The sequence below is a fragment of the Myripristis murdjan genome, chromosome 6 (genome assembly GCF_902150065.1).
Source record: "Myripristis murdjan chromosome 6, fMyrMur1.1, whole genome shotgun sequence".
In the NCBI taxonomy this organism is placed as follows: Eukaryota; Metazoa; Chordata; class Actinopteri; order Holocentriformes; family Holocentridae; genus Myripristis; species Myripristis murdjan.
In genome coordinates, this window is record NC_043985.1 from 28,998,940 (window position 1) to 29,022,786 (window position 23,847).

Below are 23,847 nucleotides of genomic sequence, written 5' to 3' on the forward strand. Positions count from 1 at the left end.
TTGAAAAAATTCAAAAGCATTTCCCAGTTCTCCGTAACAGAAACACAACCAAAAGACTGATAAAACTGTATCAGTCCATATAACCAGGGTTAAAAAAACACAGTATTCACACACATCCCAACATCAGCTCATATTTCTTTATACCAATAACACAAGTAAAAGACAGGTAAGAGCATCATTCGATAAAACCAAAGTTAAGAGAAAAAATCTGTGTTCACGCACAAAATACTAGACAGTCTTTAACATCCAATAAAACACACTTTTTGGCAGATGTGTCGGTTTTGTCGACGTGACCAGACGGTAAAAGGCACAGATGCCACGTCAAACACCGATAAACACCACGTGGAAACAATGGGTAACAAGTGAGACAAGTGAGAATTGTTTAATGTCTTCCACTATTACAACTAAATCTCTGTGAAACTGCTACTCGATTTTTTTTTTTTTTTTTTTTTGCAGCTGCAGGTATGCAATTTCCAAAACAGCCACATAGCGAGTCCTCGAGCTGCTGCCAAACCTCCTTTAACGCGGCCTGCTCGGCTCTAGCTGCTGTGTAAGAGCAGCAAGCCGGCACGTCCAAACGAAGCGCACAACACGCCTGAAAGTTTTTACCTCTAGAGGGCAGCGCAGCCAAAGCTCTCCGCTCATGCTGACTCACACTTTAAGACGTAAATGTAGACAAGCAGTCCTCACAAGTACAGCCATACTAACTGGTGCAAGTGTGTGTGTGTGTGTGTGTGAATGCTTGTGTGTACTTGAACAGCCCGATTTTCCAGTGTAAAGGTGATGAACAGCACTGTGAACTGTCTCTCTCTCTCTCTCTCTCTCTCTCTCTCTCTCTCTCTCTCTCCCTCTCCCTCTGCCAGTCAGATTTACACGACTACATCTGATCAATAAACCCTAAATCCTCACTACATGTGCTGTCTGTCTGCCTGGAAGAAACTTGATACTGCTGTCTCTCTCTCTCTCTATGTGTCTCTAATGCTCTCTCTCTCTTTCTCTTCACACACACACACACAGGTGGACTAGGACCATGACTAAGTGTTTAATGACACCCTGAACGAATAAATGAAGTTCCAATGAAACCGATGAGACAGATTATAGGCAGCAGGAATCGCTAACATCAGCGACTATAATCTACCGGATGATTCGACGGTGTAGCTGCTCCTTTTGTCAGATGATAATCTCTGTCTCTCGAACGAGCCCTTTCACATGAGCGACTCTGCAACTTTACCTCAGCTGGTGTTTCGGGTCAGCTGATCCCTCCGTTTTTACCAATTATCCCCGTCCGACTGAGCCAGTTTAACACACAGAGCACGGTGCGCTGCATTCGGCTGGATGCATCGCGATAATTTCCTACACGCTCTATTTTTGTCAGACAGATTTGATGTTCAAAGTGAAAGTGAAAGTAAATGAAACCAGCTGTCATTCATGTTTCATGCCCAGATTTGAGCGATGGCTCTCAGAGGAACGGCGCTCTGCTGATTCCTGATTCTCGGGGTGGAGGGATTGTTTAATGGAGCCAACAAATTAGCGCCGGTTGGCAGTCGCACAGGTTTCAAATAATCTTCTGTCAACTAATGGGCCATTTGTGTCTGAGGAGCCTGTGTTTGCAAAACGGAAGATCTCTTAGCAAGCATGCAAGAGGCTAAGCCGAGCTGCTGCCGCCTCTGTGCAGGGCGGCCACAGCCTCCCTCTCTCTCTCTCTATGAAAAAGCCTTTAGTGAAACAGTCATCTTTCTTGCCATTCTCTCTCTCTCTCTCTCTCCCTCTGTCTGCTCCTCCTTCCCTTTGTCCCTCATTGTTGCTCTCATATTACACTCTTTTTCTCCCTCTACCCGGCTTCTCTGCACATTGTTAATACTCTCCCACCCCATCTAGTTTGCTCTCAACTTGCTTCTGAATTGATGAAGCAGCCAGTGGACACTGATGCAACCCAACAGCAACAACAGGAGAGCATAACTTCCTAATACTTGCATCAGACTCCATATGCATCAAGTTATAGAAAAGCCCTGAAAAGAAGATTTAAAAAAAAAAAAAAAAAAAAGCTCTGGGAAAAAGAACAAGCACACACATGCAGTTTGTGGTGAGTCAAACCTAGATGGGGGATTTTGTGACAAGTAGTAACCTCACATAGGCCTAGGCTTGTTCAGATTGAACATTCACTGATAAGGATGTTTTTAGCCTATAAATCTGTTACTTACGCTTATTCTTGCTTATGTGCAACATCAGTACTATAAAACAAAGTTCATTTTGGTGGGGTATAAGTCTTTGCAGTATTTTGGGACTATATCAGTCCGATTTTGACTTCATGTTTTGTATCTGAGTGTGCTTTAGTAGCTTAGAAACCAAACTTTGCCCATTTCATTCCCATTCATGTTCCAAAAAAATACGGAAAACATCTCTGTGAAACTCTTCTGAATACTTGGCCGGATAATATATTTGCGATGAACCAGGTTGGTCTGGTAAATTAACGATGTCAGATAGTTTAATGTAAACAGCCTGTGCTTGGAAGCAGCAGCTGAGCTCTGAAATATTTTCAGTCTGGGATCCGTGTGTGACAGTGTGTCGCTGTGTGTGTGTGTGTGAGCGAAACAACCAAAGCAGCTGCCTGAGAGATGAGATGTACCTCTGCAGTCTGTGTAGCGAGGGGGTTTGGAAATTTTTGGGACGGACCAACCAAACATCAGAGTGGCATTTAGAGACCCAGGCTTGTCCCCGTTTCATAGGAAATACTCCACAAAATCTGTTTGGGCCTGTTTTATTCTATTTTATCTATTATTTGCCAGTCATGATAGTTGTTGTGTCTACTTTTATTTTTTCATCCATTTCTATTTATCTAGATGGTAAAAAATAGCAGAAGTGATCTAAAAGACGCAAACAGGAATTGGCAGCACCACATGTAGAGACCAACAGTATTGTAAACACAGGCCTCAAAACATACAGTATTTAACTGTGATTCCTTTTTATTCATTTGCTTATCCACTGTCGTCCCCTAAAATTAAATAATTGGGTAAACAGAGCAGATACCTATTCCTCCACACCGTCCTGACTCAGCCTCGACCCACCACGGCCGGTCACATGGCTGCGATATGGCAACACCCATACGCAAATCTGATATATGGCCATATATGATCATATATTTTAAATAATGGGACATATAAGTTCACATATTTGGACATATATTTCAGGATATGTGTGCAAATTGAAAGTGGCATATGGTGGCACATATTTGAAAGTGGCCATTTTTCCTATATTTTAAAATATATTTGTCATATATGCCTATATAATTATCATATACTGTATGTATGAGACATACATGGACATATATACTTAATATGTAGTTTACATATATGGCCGTATATCAGATTTGCGTATGGGCACAAACACACCAGGTGTAAGTGTTTCCCAGTACACCGCAGTGGACATTATCCCTGGGTGATAACTACACACACACACACACACACACACACACACAGGAGAACAAAGGAAAGTAGCCAACTGGGTACAGAAGAAGGTCAATGGACACCCTATCTAAATAATGACTTTTAATGAGGCACTGCTGTGCTAATTACTGTAGGCTCAGACTGGGTGATGAGGTAATTGTACCCTGAGGAAGAAGATGAAGAAGCGTTTGTGCATCCGTACACTGTGAGTGTGTGTGTGTGTGTATAGTGAGCAGGGCTGGTTTCTACACTCAGTGAACAAGAACAGCTGGGACAGCAGACCCCCAAGAGCAGAGTAAACTACAAATAGACGGCAGCTCTCCCCTCCTTCTTGAAGAGAAGTCTGGATTCCTGTGATTTCATTCACTTGCTGTTTTCCATCACACGCATCGAGGATTTTGCAGTGCACTTATGAAGCAGCACTCTGAACAGTAAGGGGCCAAAGTACGGCTCTAAACCGGAGAAAACTAGTGTTGCAGACTCTTAAAAGTGCATTTCTGATCAAAAGATGAATATCAGGCAAAAGTTCACACTGTCTGCTATTGAATCTGACACTTCACTGACATCTCAGAACATAAACTATTACAGAGAGATTAGCTCAGATGATGGAGCCAGCTGCCCGATTCCCTCCGAGCTCACATGTTAGATGGAAAACGAAACTAAATCAAAACTGGATTTGATCATTCTAGGATCAATATTTGGCGCACAAAATGTACCAAATTTACCAAGTTAACCTCCTAAATTTGCAAGCAAACAATCACGTTTATTCAAGTGACTCATAATAATTTCTTGGTCAAAGAAAGATCCGTCCTCAATCTCTCCATCATATTTGCTGTCCAGACTCCTTCGATCTCATATTCTCTGATTTTTTTTTTTATATATACCTCTGTTCTAATAGCAGCTGAGTGCTTTCTCTTTCAAACATGTCAAAATGCATTTTACAAACAGGACAAACCCAGACAGCAGACACTGCGCGGCGCACGCCACTCTATGGGATGAGCCGGGAGCGCCGAGCGATGTGATTGAAAGGAGCGATATGGCTTATGAACATCGTCCTTTATGTCAGCGCGTGTTCTCTCATATTCAGAACATTAGCAAATGTCAACATATGGCCTAATGCGCCCAATCATTACATAATGATATTTACACAAGCCCCGGGCCATCATCGCCTTACATACTGCACGTCTAATAAACTGCAAATGTGCTGAATAAACCAGACGTGTGTTTCAGAGACTTTGGCTGCGTTTATTTGCCACTTCTGTCTGGAGAATTAGACGGGATACTTTTAATAACGCACATACACAGGCGTGACAATTTGTAAACATAGTGGGAAGATTAAAAGTCAGCCTGCGAAAAGAAAATTTACAATGTCAAACATTTAAAGGCGGATTACAGCAAAAGCCCAAAGGCACGCCACATTACAAAACACCATTATGGCTCTGAAGGTGACATTTCTGTACAGCGGGCTTGCTATTTTTTCACCGAGACAGCATTTTTTTTTTTAACTTACACATTGTTATTGTGCAGCTAATAATAGCACTGCACCCCGTCTTGCCCTCCCACTTTGTTTCCAGCCACATTTATCTTTGATAAACGCCTGCTTATCTCTATAGGAAGGAAGCCTCCCACTGATGATGTGTCTGGCCCCGTGGACCCTAATAAATATTTTGGACGCTCTTTGTCCCTTTAGCTGTCATTTCCTTATCTAGACCTCCTGACTCTTCCATCTGGTCAACAGCTGATCGCTATCGGACCAGATCACCTTCACACAGGCTTAACTTTGACTGTGTGTGTGTGTTACAAAAGGAGAGAGAGAGACCGAGTCTGTGTGTGTGTATGTGTGCATAATGGAGCGTTAACCCACCTACACTCGATTAAGCTTTTAGTTTACCACCTCACAGGCGGATATCAACCTTTATGAGCTGAGCCTACATCATCGCAAGGAGTATTAAGCTGATTCGAGTCATGTGGATAGGACCTTATGAGGGAAAAAAAAAGCATAAAGTTATTTTTTTTTGTGAGAATACAGTTGATCTGAGGGTGAGGTCACGGTTAACCCACCAGTTTCTTCACCTCGACATCACTGCGGTGCAAGCATGTGAGAAAGAGAGAGAGAGAGAGAGAGAGAGAGAGAGCGTGAGAGAGAGAGAGAGACAGCTGAAATGTAGTTAATTTGGTCTCCTCCTCGGTCTCTGTCATGCCCACCCGGCGTGTGTTAGAGAGAGAATGGGCAGCTTTGCCGCGATGCTTCACCTCCTCTTTTCTCTGCACGCCGGTCCTTCATGGTCAGCGCCAAGGTCACTGCGGCTTCGCTGCTCTGTCCAGTTACCGTCCACCGGAGCAGCAGCGGCGGCTCCACGCTCCACTAACCCCGGCACTTCCCGACCTGTCAGCCCCGCTCTTTTGGTGCCATGGCAAACACATCTTTTTCTTTCTTACTTTCTTTCTTTCATTTTTCAGAATTGCTACATCATGCCGAGTGAGAGCAAATTAATCAAAACGGTTTCCATACACAGCACAAAAGGGGGATACTACAAGGAATCCTTTGAAAATGTATGAAAGCGTTCGTCTTTGTGTATTTTTGTTAGTGTGTTTCACCCCTTTTGAAATTTCTATTTATTAACTACAATTCTATCTGCTTCTCTTGACATCGTTTTAAATGAGAGACTCTCCTGTCACTCAAGCCTCGATGCACCAGCCGCTCACTAACGGTGATCACTCCGATTAAAAAACAATAACACAATCCTCTGACCTTTTTGCAAAACTATTAAATGCAACATCACTTGCCTGTGATGTTCCTGCATGAAAAAAAACCCATCAGCTTAGCACAGTGTTTCCAATTAAAAATATGCAGAAAACCGCTCCTTATATATGCTCTTTTAAAGCATAGCCAGACATTAATATTTGCTGTACAGCTTTGCCACTCACTGCTCCTCATGGGCCAACTGTATTTAATTAGCCCTGTAAATATCCAGCTTCTTTGAGGCCACATCAAACATGCATTTTACTGTAAATATGTTTAGCGAATCCTAAACTGGTGATAACATTCAAAGAGAACACTTAAGTTCATTAAGGCTGAGCCTGCAGACACAGTGGGTCTGTGTGTGTGTATCTTGAAACGACTAAAGACATTTAGCTTGCGAGCAAGGAGGGATGGAGGATTATTGTGGCTGATATCAGGGCGAGTGAAGGACAATGGCAATGAAGGTCTGTTTTTATCTCGGATTCTTTCTGCTTAATGGAAAGTTACACTGCTGGATTAGAGATGGAGGAGGAGAGGGAGGAGGTGCACAGGGAGAGAGAGGGAGAGAGAGCCAGAGGAAGGAAATAAAACAATGCTGACAGTTACACGGCGAAAGGACACACACTATCAAACGCAACAACAAACACACACGTGCACACACACACAGGGCAGAGGCAGAGCTTCACGTCGCAGGGAGCTGCATCTTACGGCGAGTCGTCTCAACCTCAAACGCAGCCAACATTACCAGTGAACTTCTGCTGGTAAAACCTGCAGCTGAAGATAAATCTGCAGTGACATTTCACTAGTATCTACAATGCAGACGTGACTGATTAAGATATTACGAGTCATAATAGTAGCTCCACATGTCCACACAGTGATTTTGGGCCAATCCCATTTCTTATTTTCACCCCTACCCCTACCCCTCTTTTTCGAGTGCCACTTGCCCCTTGCAACAAAGTTACAAGGGGTAGGGGGTTGAAATACTCCCCTATGAAATGGGACAACCCTTCATCCCCGGAAACGTCATCATTAGTCATCAGTGACGTTGACAACAGACGCGACAATTTTTTTTTGCCGGTAAATCTCAATCTCAAAATGACGTCTTCAGCTGTGGTAATCTCTCTTGCGTGGGCTATTGGCATCTTTTTTGCGGTTGTCAATAGCGAATCAGAAGAATGTAAGGAGATGTCTCCGCTGCGCGCCGTGCCGCCGATAAGAACGCCCCTCGGCCGTTGTAAAATCACTGTAACCCACGGCTTCTCGGGGCTTATTGTTTAATTTGACGCCTGGGAGCACCGGTGAATCAGCTTGAGGTATGAATGATAGACCGTAAACAAGTTTTGTTGTAGTTAGCCCAGCGTTAGCCACACAACATGCTAGCCAGCTGGTGTAGTGGTGCAATGTCAAACAAACAATCGCTGACTTCATTGATTTTTGTGTTAACAAGAACTGGGACATCCCTACCCCTATGTGTGAACGGAGGGGTAGGGGCAAGTGGTAGGGTTCAGGGGTGAATTGGGATTGGCCCTTTGACTATTGATAGTGATTCATATTCATACATATTCATAAATAAGAGACATGGGACTCCATGTAAGTCAAAGGTAACAAATGAATAGTCAAAATTACATTATTGACATGTTGCCCTGGCATTATGGCTTGCCAGCATTGCTGTATGGATATGTAAACCATGACTAGTAAAACATAGAGACAGTGGAACCTCGACTGTCTGAACCCCTTCAGAATTAAGGAAACTTAAATTTCAGATGATTGAAATATGGATAAAAATGCACCAATGGACAATAATAATCGCTAACTTTCGGAAAATCGACATCCTATTGTATCTTGGATTACAATTTCTGCTGGAAAGAATGTCATTGCGGATATGTTCAATTGAAGTTTTTTTCTGGTAAAAATCGAATGGCTCGTAAAACTCGGTGGACTTTTAGGCGAAAACGGCTCGCCATTGCAGCTCACTGTCGTTTCTCTTGGCCGCTGACTTTTTTTTTTGGGAGGTGGAAGGAGGATGGATGGAGGTGCTGGGGAGATAAAAGGACGTTAAAGCGCGGACTGGGAGGCGGCTGGGGCCGTGGGTGGTTTGCCAATTGAACTGTGTGTTTGATAAAGCAAAACAAATGTTGTTAGTGTGCGGAGGCGTCACGCTCCTACAGGAGACTGATGCATGGTATCGTGCTGGGAGGGAACTGAAACGAGCGCGAGAGTAGGCCATCAATCTTCCTGTCACCGTCTGTGCTAGTGTGTGTATGTGTGCGTATTCACGTGTGTGTGTGTGTGTGTGTGAGGCTGAAAGTCTTCACCTTCACCGCAGGTTTGTAAAAATGGTTGAGGAGACCAGGCCGGGTCCTCTGCTCCCTCTTCGTCTGTCTCTATCTATCCATGAGTGTCACACATAAGTGGCTCCTTTCATGTCGGTATAATGTGAAGGTAATTCAGTCCCTGTCGGTGTGTATCTGCATTTTGACTTTGATCTGAGGCCCCCCCCCCCCCCCCCCCCCCCCCCCCCCCCCGCGTCCCTGAGTTATGACATCATGCGAGGTGAAAGAAAGACGAATCCATTCCTTCATAACAGGGGTCATGGGTTCCCAGAATTGTTGTGCATGTTGTGGGTCGCTAATGCCGATCCAGCTCATTAGTTAAGCCTCGTCAGGGTCAAGGGGCTGGGAAAGCACACACACACACGCACACACACACACACACACACACACACACACATACAGACACATGCCCATACGTACACACACACTCTGCGTGAGGGAGCAATCAATGGAGGAAAAACACAGTCACGGTTCAGCCGCAAGGTCAAAGCAGTCCATTTTCTGAGGCGCTACGGCAGCAGAAATTGGGGAGAAAAAATGTTGTCTCATTAATTGTACGCCTGTCACAGCAGAAAAAAAACAAACAAAAAAAACCTCTACCTCTCAAGTTATTACTGATCATTTTCTGGATGTATTTATTTCTCTCTTTCTGTTTTCTCTGTCTAAGGTGGCTGTTATTAATAGAACAGTTCATCGTATATACAAAAAAAAAAAAAGAGAGACTTTTTGCCACTTGCCCTGTACAGTGCAGTCTATCCATCTGTTCAGTTTCTGAGTGATTTTGGTTTCCAGTTTCCCAGCTCCCTGATACAATCCATCAGCAAGGAGTGCAGATTTGGGGCAGATAGATACAGTTTGCTGGTGTTCAGCAGGAAATAGTTCCTCACAAAACTCTGTGTCCTTGAGTGCTGTGGCTTATGCGCGTACCCCTGTCATTATTTTTGGAAAGAGATTTTGCTCTTGAAGTTTTTCACATGGAGTTTATTATGGTTTGACCTCCACAAAACAACACACTGCAAAAACTCAAAATCTTACCAAGATTATTTGTCTGATTTCAAGTCAAAATGTCTTATTTCTAGCCAAAATAGCTCATTACACCTAAAATAAGACATGATCACCTAAGAAATAACTTGTTTTTAGACTATTTTCACTTGTTTCAAGCAAATTTTCACTTGTTTCAAGTGAATTTTCACTTTGTCCACTGGCAAATTTTGCCAATGAAACAAGCAAATTGTCTAAAGACAAGTTATTTCCGAGGTGATCATGTCTTATTTTAAGTGTAATGAGATATTTTGACTAGAAATAAGACAAATATTCTTGGTAAGATTTTGAGTTTTTGCAGTGTATCCATTCAGCCCCATTGAACTGGGGTGCCTAGAAACAGGCGGATCATGGATCTCTCACTGAATCACTGACACTATCTGGATGGAAAAAATGCACCAGGGGTAAGTAAGTAAGTTTTCTATCCTTTTTGTATTCTAGGTGTGCTGTTCCTTTAACACTAATTACCAGTCATTAAAAAAGTGCTGAACCAGAGGGAAAGCAGCAGAATGGTCATCTGGCTCTGACACTCGAACATGAAACACACATCAGTTACATGAGGTGGTGTTTTCCTGGACGGTAGCCCGATAGTTGCCTCGGGGGACGCGGCATACGTTGTGTGTGCGTGTTTTGTGCACGTTTGTGTGCGCGAGCGTGCATATGCGCCGGGGTTTCAGGGAAGTCCAGGAGTCATCGGTGTTCTCGGGAGGTTGTGTGATGTGCTGCAGATGAGACGGAGGCCGCCCGGAGGAGTGTACCGTCTCCCGGATGGCAGCGTGCCCGAGGCGCAGCGGCACCTCACCAATTAGGAAAAGAGGCACCCTGTCCTGTGCCGCGAGTTCCTGTTCTCGTACAAAATGCCCTGGCGTGGTTTGCGAGATCACAGAGAAGGTGTTTTCACTTGAAGAATACGTTTAGTTTTATTTCAGCAAAAGTAACTTCAGAAAATGTGTAATAACGCTGAAGACGGTGCTGTTTTTTAGGATGCAGGTGATCAATCAGAGAGGCTTCGTGTTTATGCAGGAAGAAAATGCAGCCCGTTGTCTTTCGAGCTCTTTAGTATTCCTCATTTACTCTGCAGCTCTGCAGCAGAGCCAAGAAAGTGACACTGGGAGGACTAATGGACATAAACAGGCGTATGCAAAAGAGCTTTTATGTTCGCAGTCCCAGCTGCCTGCAGTGAACTTCAAAAATCTCTGAAGCTTGAGATGCAAATGAGCCTTGTTTGAATTTCAGGTAACTGGCATTTTAAACTCTTTGTTTGGCAGATGCAACTGTTTTAACATTTAGTGTTACTTTGCTTAGTTTGATTTCTCTGTGGTTTTTATTGCCGTGTCTCTGTTTCTTGCTTTGCATGTCTGATTTTGTGAATCCTACATGTGTTGCCATTTTTACCAAAGGCTTTTGAAAAACGGCTCCTGGCCTCAAGAGGCGATCCCAGTATAATAAAGGTTGTATATCACATATCAAGGCTGAGTCCTTGCTGCAGCCACCTCAGCTTGAATCTGGCTTCGGCCCTTTGCTGAATGTCATACCCTTTCTCTCTCCCCTGCCTTCTTTCCTGTCTCTCTCTACTGTCACTATCAAATAAAGCACAAATGCCAAAAGCATAAAAAAATAACTAAGCCCATCCATAACAGCCTGGACAAACGTTGACAAAAAAAAAATGGCGCTGGGAAAACTCGGAGTGCTCGTACAACCCCCAGTGGGGCTGTAAACCAACCCTGAAAGAATTCAACTGAGTCGACTGAAATGAGTCGGATTTGACTGAACTTTGAAGATTAAAGATAAAATTTACAGATTCTTACACATGAAATATGACTGGATAATGCCCTCTCAGTACCTCTCAGATTCTGTCTAGTGTTGATTCACAGAATGTGTTTCGGTTTCTTTTATGTTTTAGATCGGTGTACGGCTGAGTCTTGCCTGTTAGATAGTTACTGCATAGTTTATTGTCTCTGAGAAAAAAAAATATAAAAAAAATAAATCGCAAATATGAATTATTTTGGGGTGAATTGAAATATTTGTAGGTGGAGCAGAAATGTTCATGCCAAGGAATGTGTTCAATTCAATTGACAGTCAACGAAAAAAAAAAATCCAGTTTTTGACTTTTGACTTTTGTTTTCTACAGGCAACATGGAGTTAAAAATCATTATGACTTTTTTGACATTTGCTATGATTTTTCAGTGCATGCAGGTGAAGATAGGAATGGCCACGGCGATCGCCTTTGCATAGTAACAGCAAAGGTTTACCAAGTCGAGAAGAACGACTCATAGCTTTTACGTCACGTTGTCTGTGTTTGACCAGTTATGCCCAGGAATAAGAAAAACACACCACCAAACAGCAAAATGCACCCAGAAGAGCCGAGCACATCACCAAATGGCTGCTTTTTTAACAGTGCTAAAGAGTTTTAGTGTGGATTTCTGCTTCAAGGAGGGAACTGAAGCCTGCCGTGTGTGTGTGTGTATGTGTGAGCGACGCAGTGTGAGACACCAAGAGCTTTCTCTTAATGAGCGAGCCAGAGGGTTGCTAGGGGTCGACTCTAACACATTCCCTCTGATCAGGCCTGATCAGAGCAGACTGAGCAACGCAGGCGTCATCAGTGAGAGATGGAGGAATGGCTGAGGCCGAGCTCATCGCACTTCAACCCACTGGGGAATAACGAGCTTGACTCTGCGTGTTGCAGAGTCGAGGACTAATGTGCATTAACCCTCTAATGCTGCCATAATACATCTGGCCGGGGCAGCCTGAACGCACGCACTCAGTCACTGTACAAATCTGCAGCAATGTGACGGGATCTTCAAAGCCGCTCCTCTGCCGTGATGTTGCCTAGTTCAAAATCAGTTTTCACACATGAGATGTATATCAAACTCAATGACTCAAAGTCATTTTTGCGGTGTGTATTTTCCTGTTTTGAACATACTGGCTGGCCTGACAGAGGAGCTGCAGGACCTCAAACTAGCAGGCAGTTGGATGTTTTCTTTACTGAACAGATGACAGGGGGAGAAAGAGGCACAGTGACGGAAATAAGTCGAGCGATATGGGTCTGCAGAGCATGACGCAAGTGCATTTAGGGTGTGTCCAAGTCCACTTTTGCTATTTTAATGGCAGAAAAAAGGATTGTTGTCATGATCGCACCAGGGGTCTGGTTCAAAAGGGTTGAACTTAGTTAGTCTCTTAATTAATCATGGGTGTGTTTTGGGTGTAACATGCAATAAACCAATCAGAGTGCCATCTCCGATTCCCTTTAAAAACCTTGTACACTTTTGCTACTATAATGGCGCAATTGCCAGGTAAGAAGAAACGCTTCTCTGCAGAGTAAACGGATCTGCTCATGCACGAAGTGGCAGCGCACGATCAGATCATTTACGGCAACAGCAGGCTTTCACCGAAAGCTTGCTGAGGTGAGGCGGGCATCCCTGTGTGTAACAAGCAGCATGGGCATGTTGTGCACCTGACTGTGATGTAATCGCTTTCAGCCGCCCCAAGATAGCAGTGCACCAACCACACACCCGACCGCACTCCCATGAGCACTCAGATGGGCACCAATGCATTTGCTGTTTACACAATGTGGGTGCTGGACGGGGAGATGATAAGTGCGCCAGTTGGAACCTATAGCAAAGACACTGGCATCGCTCTTGGCGCCGCTTTGCGTCTGGTGTAAGATAAGACCCGTGAGATTCAGAAACTGTGAGAAGCAAAGCAGAAGGTAAAGAGAAATGAAGACTAACGAGTGGGCCAAGACAACCGGTAGTTGTCGCACAGTGATAAAACTGCACAATGCTCCCTGAACGCTTGACTGGAGGTGAAAAAGAAGAAGAAGAACGCTGTAATGTGGGTGTTCGATTGGGAAGCACGATCAACAAGCTCAACAGGAAAGCCGAGGAGCATTAAAACAAGAGCACTGCAAAAACTCAAAATCTTACCAAGATTATTTGTCTTATTTCAAGTCAAAAATGTCTTATTTCTAGTCAAAATATCTCATTACACTTAAAATAAGACATGATCACCTCAGAAGTAACTTGTTTTTAGACAACTGTCTCTTGTTTCAAGTGAAAATTTGCTTGAAACAAGTGAAGATTTGCTTGTTTCATTGGCAAAATTTGTTTCTTGTTTCTAGCTAATTTTCACTTATTTCAAGTGAATTTTCACTTTTTCCACTGGCAAATTTTGCCAATGAAACAAGCAAATTTTCACTTGAAACAAGTGAAAATTGTCTAAAAACAATTTACTTCTGAGGTGATCATGTCTTATTTAAAGTGTAATGAGATATTTTGACTAGAAATAAGACATTTTTGACTTGAAATAAGACAAATAATCTTGGTAAGATTTAGCGTTTTTGCAGTGAACTGAAGAGAAGGAGAATTAGATGGACAACTGGCAAGACGCCGTCAGTGACAGACAGATCCATGGAAAGTAAAAACAATACAACATGAACAATAATCCCCGTCTTGTCTGCTGCATGGGCTTCACCCGCCGCAGGCTGCGATCACAACAAAACGCCCCTCGGACAGACGGCTCTTGTCCCAGCGGAAGAGGCACAACAGGCTCTTTCATTGACGGAGCAGACGCTTGGAGGGTATTGACTTGATGTTCAATTAGCAAGCTTCAGGCTGGCCTTGGATATGGACGCCCGTGTCCATACACCTGACACACTACACACACACACACAAACATGCACACATGCAAACACGCAGTGGTAGACAAACAGATGTACTGCGTGCCCTGAAACACACTCTCTCTCTCTCTCTCTCTTGCACACACACACACACACCTGTCAGGATCCAGATGTCTGATATGGACGGTGATAGGCAGTGTTAGTCTGTCAGCTCCTCTCTCTCTCTCTCTCTCTCTCTCTCTCTCTCTCTCTCTGTAGTGCTGGTGTAATGAGCTGCAACACTGCCGTGACTGGCACAACCAGACCAGCGGGGTCAAAGCGGAGTCCATGAATTACTAACCCACATTCCATAAATAACCACAAGGTGTTGGGCGGGGGGCAGACGAGAAACAGATGTGCTCGGCATCATATTTTTCCATCGGACAGCCGGGGAGTGACTTTCCGTTCATTTTGATTCCACCTCTCCTCGGCCGGGCGGATCAATCGAGAGACGGCACGCTCGGGTTTAAATCGCTTTAGAAAGAGAAATGCGTTCGGGCTCCGATCCATCATCAGTTTGTGGTTTGCTGACGGAAAACAAATTCTCTTCCTGCACCTTAAATTTTTGCACTTTTTGTCACCTTAGAATTAATGTTTTTTTTTCAGCTATTAAGCCCATTTGTCAGCGTTTGAACTTTTGCACCTGAGACATTTTTCCCCGTCCGACTCAAGAAATAGCAGCACACATACTTTCACAAAGACATTTCACATAGTCTGAGGGACTATGCAGTGAAAAGGCTTTTTTATTGAATAGTTTTCCAAAACCACTAAAAGGTGTTTGTAAGTCAGTAAGTAAAATTTCTTTGTATAGTGCTTTTCACAGACATAGGTCGCAAAGTGCTTCACCATGGCATTTAACTCCATGCAGACAATGTGCCTTATCTGGAGTGACAGCTGTGATCTCTTTGATTAGATTTCATCTTTTTAAACTCGAGAGAGTCACAGGACGCAGGTGAGAGAGGGGTGTTGGATTAGTGAGGCTGTCCTCATGTGTCGCATCTTTAATCTGCAGTATATTCTGATGTCTATCAGGAGGTGAGAGGAGATCTCCGAGGTGAATCTGTGCAACGAGGCAATGGAGAAGAACATGAAACTGAGACACAAATATTCATGCACCTGCCTCCCCGTCATATCATGGATCCTCCTCCATCTCCATATAAAATATATCATGTGCAAAGTAGGCCTGCAACTTATGGCTTTTCTCCTTGTTGAGTAAGGCGTCACTTATTTTTCCATTCAATTGATCAATCATTTAGTTTGTAAAGTATCAAAAACCAGAATATAGCACATCAGTTACCAGTGATGCCCAAAGTGATGTCTTCCAGGTGCTACTTCAGGCTGACCGGCAGCCAAAAACACAAAATATTAATTTTATAATGATATGAATGAAAAGAAGCAAAACTCTCTGATTTGAATGAAGCTGCAACGAGGAGATGTTTGGGATTTTTACTTGATAAATGACTACATAAATGCTTTTCGTGCTTGATAAAACAACAGAGCAATTATTCAATTCACAAAATTAGAACTGCTGATTGAATTCACCAGGCGGAGGGGCAGCAGCCCTTGTAGCTTTGTTGCGACAGACTTTGAGTTTTGTGTTTGCATTTGTATCTGTATCTGGCGCTAGAGTAAAGGCTGGGAGATGGAGATCTTTTAAGCTTTTAGTACCATCGATCCTCATGGGGAATGTCGACTCATCGCCCAACAAAAGTGAGGAGCTGGAAACACTCATCAGATGCAAACTACATTATGTATTCTGTTGTGAGCTACTGGTGACCTGAATTTCCCTAAGGGGATGAATAAAGTATCTGTTTGTCTATATATCTATGTATAAAAACCTGCGTAAAAGCATACACACACACACACACACACACGTGCACTGTCTGGAGAGAATCTGCTGTCGTCCTCATTGTTTGAATAATTCACATCAGGCCATGAGAGGTGGAGCAGCCTCTGGTGGCCGGCAGCCTCGGCCCTTCAGAAAGAGTGAGAGACATGCGGTCATCCCTCCATCTAGCATCAAACTCCGACGTGCTGCCAGTCAGGAGCAGCGTTACCTGAGATGCACGGCAGTGGGAGCGCTGACGGAGAGAAGAGCTTCCTCAAAACCAGCGTGTACTATCTAACCCTCTGTTTAGTTCAGGGAGGAGCGTTTCTTCAATGCAAACCTCAGCAATGCTCTCTGGGCTTCTATGCAAAACACATAAGCAAAATTTACCTCCACAGATTTTCCCTCTAAGGCACATTATTTTATTTCCATACTTAAAAAAAAAAAAAAAAAAATTCTCCCCGAGGAATCCGATGGGCGCCCGCTAATAAACCACCATTCACTTACCTGAGTTCATTTGACTTGCTAATTAAACTTTTGCTGTTATCAGGGATTTAATTAAACACGCTGAGCGTTGGAAGTAAGCACAACACTCCTGTGTGCAGTGCAAAATGTATGCAGTCGGCTGGGATGCAAAGTGTATCTGTGTGTGTGTGTGTGTGTGTGTGTGTGTGTGCGTGTGTGTGTGTGTGACACACCTGATTCGTCCTGCTGCAGTGCTGCCTGAGTGTTGCAGATAAGGGTGAGTGGCAGAGTCATCATACACTGCACTGCACCACTCAGTGACTACTTACTGTGACAGCACACCGGGTCAACGTCAGGCACACACACACACACACACACACACACACATACATACATACATACAAGTGCAAAGACTTCACATTTCAGTTTACAAACCACTGCCAAGCAAGCACACACGCAGGCCGGGGCGCCTGTGCAGAACTACAGTCCACGTTTTAGCCTCTTTGCTTTGTGGAGCCGAACTCTCGCAAGAACCAAAGGAAGGGCAAACGCCACACCGAGGGTGTTACAATGACTCATCTGGCTCGCTACACGCCGGTCTCCCGCTACGAGGGAGGGATGGGGGCGGTAGCCTAGTTAGAGAAGCAGGTTTGTGACGGGAGGGTTACAGGTTTGAACTCCGGCACAGGCGGGCGAATGCTGAGAGGAACACCGAAATGCGATCACTACAGGGGAACAACAGGAGCCGCAGTGCACACGTGGCGTTACTTTTCAAAGTGACGTGCAGAAAACAAAATGAAAAACAGAACCGCTGCGTTGTTTTACATGTGCCTCCATCTCTGTCCTGAAGAAAACAATGACTTCTGATTTGCTTATAGCCTCTTCAACTTCGCTGTAGTTGAAATAATGTCACAATTCAAAGCAAGCCACTTTGAAATGCAACCCATTCATGATTCAGTGTGACAAAACTATATATTAAGCACATTACTGCATGTCTCCAGATGGTGTGGTGGTTTTGATTTCATTTCGATCAAAACAAGACAGCCATCGAGCCAAAATGGAAAGTAATCGCTATCCAATCGCAGCCTTGACAGACAGACCTCAAAAGCCATCCGTTTTGGCTCGAACGTTGCTTTGTTTTGATTGAAAAGCAATAAAACTATGAACTATGATATCATTCGGAGAAATGCAATGATGTGGATAGCATTTCCTTTTGTCTCCGTTTAAAGCTGGTGAAATGTGGGCGGTGGAAGTGAATGAGCATCACTCGTCCCCTCTTCAGCCACCATCACTGTGCTTTGGCGCTGCACTTATCCGCCGACTATAGGCTCGGGTCGATTCATGAGCCGCTTGAACGATGTTTTAAAGTGTGTGAAACGCTTCGGTGTCTCTGGTTGGACCGTGTTCAGCACAGCTCTAAGCAAAGACAAAGCCCTTGTAAACACAAATGAGGATTAGCACAAAGGCATTAACCGCAGAGGCAAATAACTCAACTCAAAAACTCTCAAGTCTCCCTGTTCACTCATTTTTTGTTGTCGTCACATCACACTAAGCACATAATATGATGGTTGAGTCTGAGCGGGCGTGATACTGTATGACTTGTTCAGCTGGTTCAGCCGTCCATTTGCAGGTGTATAAGTCAGTAGTGCAATTAAGAGATCAACATCTTTCGTTTGCAATTAACAGTCCGCTCAGTATCGGGAAAAAGCAGATGCTGTTAATGCGTCTGGCTCTGAGATTGTGCTTTTTGGAAAGATAAGTCAAATGAAGCGCTCCTGAATCGATCTACTGCCGTCAGACAGCAAAAAAAGAGTCAAGTTCGTCAAATGGGCTGGTCTTCTCACGGCTGCCCAGCTGCTCAGAGGACAAAAGAAGAAGAAGAAGAGCGGGGGTCGGCGCCCGGGTGCTGAACAGGTGAAATAAGGTGACAAAGAAACTTTATTTGGCGACGACACAATGAATGAAGCGCTGACGGACCAAAAAGTCTTATCGCACTTCCAGCGTCTCCTCTGCCTCTCAACCTCTCTGGGAGAAGTTATCTCTAGCAAATGAAAACTGCCTTCGCCACTTGAGTGTTAAGTGTTTTAAAGACGACCTGAGGGTCAGCAGCCACCTGTCAACAGTCCATTCTCCCTCCACCCTCCCCGTTCATGGTCTGGTGGCTCCGGCTGTTTCCCCTCAACTGGAAAAGTTAAATAACAAACGATGGCGCTTTGTTTCTTCACCCAGCTCTGAAGCAAAAGGTAGGCAGGTGAGCACAGGCAGTTAGATGTAAAGGGAAAAAAACATACTGTATGTACATATTATCTGTACAAAAAAAAAAAAAAAAGTCAATTATTATTGTATTCAGGTTGGGCTGTTCCCACTCTAACCAGTAGAGGAGGATGTTGTCCCACTCTGGAAATGCACCCAGATGATTCCTGAATGGGGTGTGCATTAATCATTCCATCTTGTTATGGATTACATACAGTAGTCGAGTTGTAAAAAAAAATTCACGGGGGATGGTCAATTTTTTTCACTTGATGAAAAGTGAGGATGGCAGTTTTACAGGGGGGATGCCATCCACCCTCATCCCCCCTCAACTCGAGTACTAATTATATATATGTGTGTGTGTGTGTGTGTGTGTCAAACTTGCATAATCTGAATATGCAAATCATATATATTTCCCTCTCTGTGTTCCCACAGCCCTCCATTGCGTTTCCCATGTTCTGCCTGTTCAAAGTTACCTCCTGCTTTCACTGCAGCCGCAGCCCTGACAGTTAGCCTGAGGTCACATTCGCCTTTGAATCCATTCGGTTTCCCCCCCTCGCCCCCTTGTCAGCCTCCCAAGCCCCTGCATGGTGAGGCCGGGACTGTTAATGTGGCACCGTGGGGCAGCCGCTGGAAGTCACTGCAAAGTCATAACTCTGAGTCAGCTCGCAGCACGGAGAGACCATTACACAGACTGATGTGCGGCGCCGGCACAGAGGCTTCCAATCACCCGACTCCCCGCGTTTCATTTAACACTTTGTCCAAAAGACGCGTTCGCCGGTGGAGGCCGTAAAAACTTGCACGTTCATTTTTGCACATTCTAACGGCTCAATGAGAAGACAGCCTTCTTAAAAGAGAATTCGGGTTATTTTCAACCTCGTATTCCCACCCCTCCTTCTTTTTTTTTTTTTTCTTTTTTTTAAATTCGACAGCCATGACAACTGATTGGATTTCATCATCACCACAGAGATTTGCTTTCCTCCATGATGCCGGGGGCGCTGCTCTCCAAGACACACTCAAGGGGGCGAAGTAAGAAAAAAAAAAAAATTAAAACATGTCACTTCATCACAGCAACACTGGGACCTTCCTGCATCCCATTTTCCAATTATCCATGCCTTGAAACTTGAATAAATTTTGGTATGAAATGCATTATTTGAAACTAACATGAGCCACTTGGTTCGAGGGCCGCAACGCTGCGTTCAAGTCGCTCCGAACGCTCCGTAAACATGACCGTCCAACTGGGAAGACATCTTGCTCACATCAACCTGCTGGCGGTAATCACAAGTAGAAAATAGGTGGAATAAATAAATAAATAAATGAATGAATAAACAGATAAATTTTGAGGTCAGCCCATGCATTTCTGTGCCATCTCATATATGGTAATGAAGGTGACCCTGCTAGAAAAGCACATTCTGATCTAATTATGTTGATTTCTCTCTCTGACTCCACTTAAATGGAAATTTTAGTGACATATTTAAATGAAGTTCAAAAAGGTAACATCTGCAGTGGCACTATTAGTGTTGATGCTTGGCCTGTGTGCAGTATGCCTATGTGTGTGTACATAAAAAATAAGTAAAAAATAAACAGCTATTCTGTTTTGAAATTTCTTGTGTGTGTGTGCATGTGTGTGTGCGTGTGTGTGTGTGTGTGTCTGCGAGGTGGTAAATGAGGTCAGTGAGCTGGGGACAGGTGTTGGCGGGCCAGCGCAGGGATCATGGATGACGCCGGTATGGCACGCATGTGGACTTTGGCAGTCTCACATGTCTCCTCTGAAAAAGAGACGGATAAATTGAAGAGAAAAAAGGAGAGAGATGAAGAGGAAGAAGGAGAAGAAGATGAAGATGAAGAGAAGAAGACAAAGGAGAGGAAGAGGATGGGACAGCAAGGCAAGCAGGCCAAAAAGCAAATTGGGGGAAAAAGCCAAAGGTAGGTAGAAAAGGTGAAAGAGGAGAGTGAGGATTGATAAATGGGGAGAAATGAGAAATGAATGGGAGCGCAGTAGGAAAACTAGAGCTACATACATGCGTCTCCTTTACATGCACATGACCCTGATCTGTTGCAAAGAGTTAGCAACGGCGGGAGGGAGGAACAAACAGTTGGGATGACGGGCTTTTCAGATCTATTCTCGTCCCGACAACGCCTCCCCCCACCCCACCCCTGCATCGTATCCCCCCTCTCTCCCTCTCTGAAACTGGACCCCTCATCTGCCCTTCAGGGAGGAGGGGGCTCAGCATGAGAGGCCGGTCACACTGCGTCTCCGCGGCCGGGGTCACCGTGGACAGGGCGACGCGCACGGGCCAGACTCCCTCAAACGCGAGATTTGATTCTAGGCTGCCTCACGTCTCATCTGTCATCCCTCCATATCTCACCGCCTCGATTTTCCCAAAGAGTTCACACGGGTCGCCAGCAAACTTACCATCGGCTACATTTCTATTCTTTAAAAAAAAAAAAAAAAAAAAGTACATTTCAAACCTATTAAAATCATCTGTCCAGGCGGAGGGGGACAATAAACATTTCAATCCGTCAGCCCTCCAGTCTTCATAAACCGTGGCGTTTACCATTTACAAAAAAAAAAAAAAAAAAAAAAAAAAAAAAGGAGAAAGTTTTGAGCATGGGCCTAAAGGAGTAAAAGGGCTGATGAGTAATACTTGGGCCAAGAGAAGCACAGACGCCAAAGATAAGACCGGGACATAATGAAAGACCTCTTGCCTCTTACATAAACCTCACTCTCATCGGAGAATCCACCGAGAGCGCGTGAAAAATCGTAGAAGCACATTTACATAGAAGCTCGATCTCACGCGCACGTAAACGGAGGACATGAAGACACGTCTTTACTAGGAGGAATCATTCGACCTGAGCCCTTTCTGATCGACCGGCTGATTAATCTGTTGGATCTTGGTTGACTGAGGTTGTGGTTGGTCGATCGGCTCGCCCTCCCTCCCTTAATTAATTAATTGATTAATTAAAGGGAAAGTAAGGGATTTGGTCGACCACAGAGAGCCGTGGTCAGGGGCAGCCCCAGGCGTCAAGCTTCTCCTTCCTCACAAATCAATCACCATAAAAAAAATACAACCATCTCTTACCAGAATTGATATGTTCAATAACGCATTATACTCTGTGTGATCGCGCTATTAAAAGATTCCATCATCCAAAATCACTCTATGGGCGATTTTCTAATAAAAAAAAAAAATAAATAATAAATTAAAAAATAAAAAAAGGTTGACTGAATTTCCACCAGCAATCAACCCGGGCCTCTATAAAAGGAAAAATACAATTACCCATAAACTTATCCTATAAAAGCTGACCCTGAAAATAACACTTGGATGGTGCTCCTTTCCTCAGCACAAGTGGGCACACATGCAGACAAGAGGTGTGCGGACACACACACACACACACACACACACACACACACTGAGAAAAATGGGTGCTGATATTAGTCTGCTTAATCTTAGTCCTTCCCAAGCCTCTCCAATCTAGTACCACCACTCCATCCAGCTCCCTCTGTGACTGATGATATCTAAAGCCACACACACACACACACACACACACACACACACACACACACAGAGTCGTGCTCAGAATAGGCTAATTTCTCATGTGTGACGCTACAGTGACTAATATATCCATAGGACATTTTCTTCTCTGCCTTGCACTCTCACACATATCTTAATATGGGCGTCAGTCACGATACCATTCATTCCACTGCCCTTCAGGCTTTACCATAATGTGATATATGTACGGCTGTAACTTCTGCATAAAAGGAGGAAAAAGTAATTGGCCGAGAAGAAAAAATAGAGAAGTGAAAAAGAGAATCACGGAGAGTAAGTGCCCTCCAAAAGGGGGAGGTCCAAGTGACCGCAGGAACCTGACTTATTTAAAGCTTTTCCAATGGCCCCCTCTTTTGGCAAGAGGCAGGAGTTGAACGTCTAAGGCTCTTAAAGAGACAGCTCACTTTAAATACAAAAAGCAAAATAAAATCATATTTCCTCACATACTAGATCGTATTTAACAGATACCCCTGATAGTTTCTGTGTGATTTGACAAGGTCTCCCGTTTACCGCAATCTTCCCTTTCTCCAAATAAACCCATATGACGGGGCTGGATGGGTTCACTTTCGTGGAGCTCAAACCTTCAATAATGGACACATGAAAAACTCAACACCAATATCCGGCATAAAGCACGGGCCTGGGGACAGAGGAATTTCTTTGAGAAGTATTTCCTTCCAAAGAAACACTGGCAGACAGTATCTATCCGAGTGAGCTCCTGCTCCTTCAAGGTCAATAAATACAGTTTGCTGGAAAAATATGTGGGAAAATATCTTTTTTTTTTTTTGTATTTTGGTTGAACTGCCAGCACACACGTAACCAGTTTGCATCATATCCATCAAATCAATAAAAGACATCTGCATACATATTGCCATCACAGAGTCCTGTGAGTTGTTTTTATGAAGTGGCATACCTATCACCATGTGGCATGTGGGTTTATTATCTCCACCAGGAGGCAGCCTAGAGGAGATCATGTGTTTAATCCTGTCTGTGTGTGTTTCTGTCCATGGCTAATCTCACAAACTACCAGGTCTATCAGCCACAATGACTGTATGATGAAAAACTTCTCATGGTTGCGGTGATTCAAAAGCTTTAAAAAAATGTTTGCTTTCGCTAGTTCAGCTCGCTCTCTTCATTCACTGTCAAGCTCGCTCGATCACCACTGCTCATTCTCTCTCTCTCTCTCTCTCCACATGGCCGTACAGGGTTGCTACTCAGCTCTCCTCCTTCATTCAACGTCTTGCTCATCTTATTGTGGCCGTCTTTGCTCCGATTACAGGCGAAAAAAAAAAAAAAAAACAGGATGTGTGTTGCGTTTTTTTGGGTGAGTTTACACACTGCTGACCAGGAAGTCAGAGCAGACACACGGGAAAGAAAACACTGTGTAAAAAAAAAAAAAAAAGCGTAAAAGCAGGGATTAAAAAAGTGAAATTTTTTTACATTGTAAAAAATGTCACTGCTGATACATCAGTGACCTATTTGCTTAATCTTCCCTGGTCTTTAGTGTGTGTGTGTGTGTGCATATGTGTGTATGTATGTGTG

The 23,847-nt window shown here is 44.0% G+C and overlaps 1 protein-coding gene across 1 annotated transcript in view; it reads right to left on the reverse strand.

The window, feature by feature from the left end:
• LOC115360855 (PQ-loop repeat-containing protein 1) overlaps nt 1–23,847 on the reverse strand; it is a 66,043-nt gene that overhangs the window by 35,594 nt on the left and 6,602 nt on the right. The gene's annotated exons all lie outside the window — the stretch shown is intronic.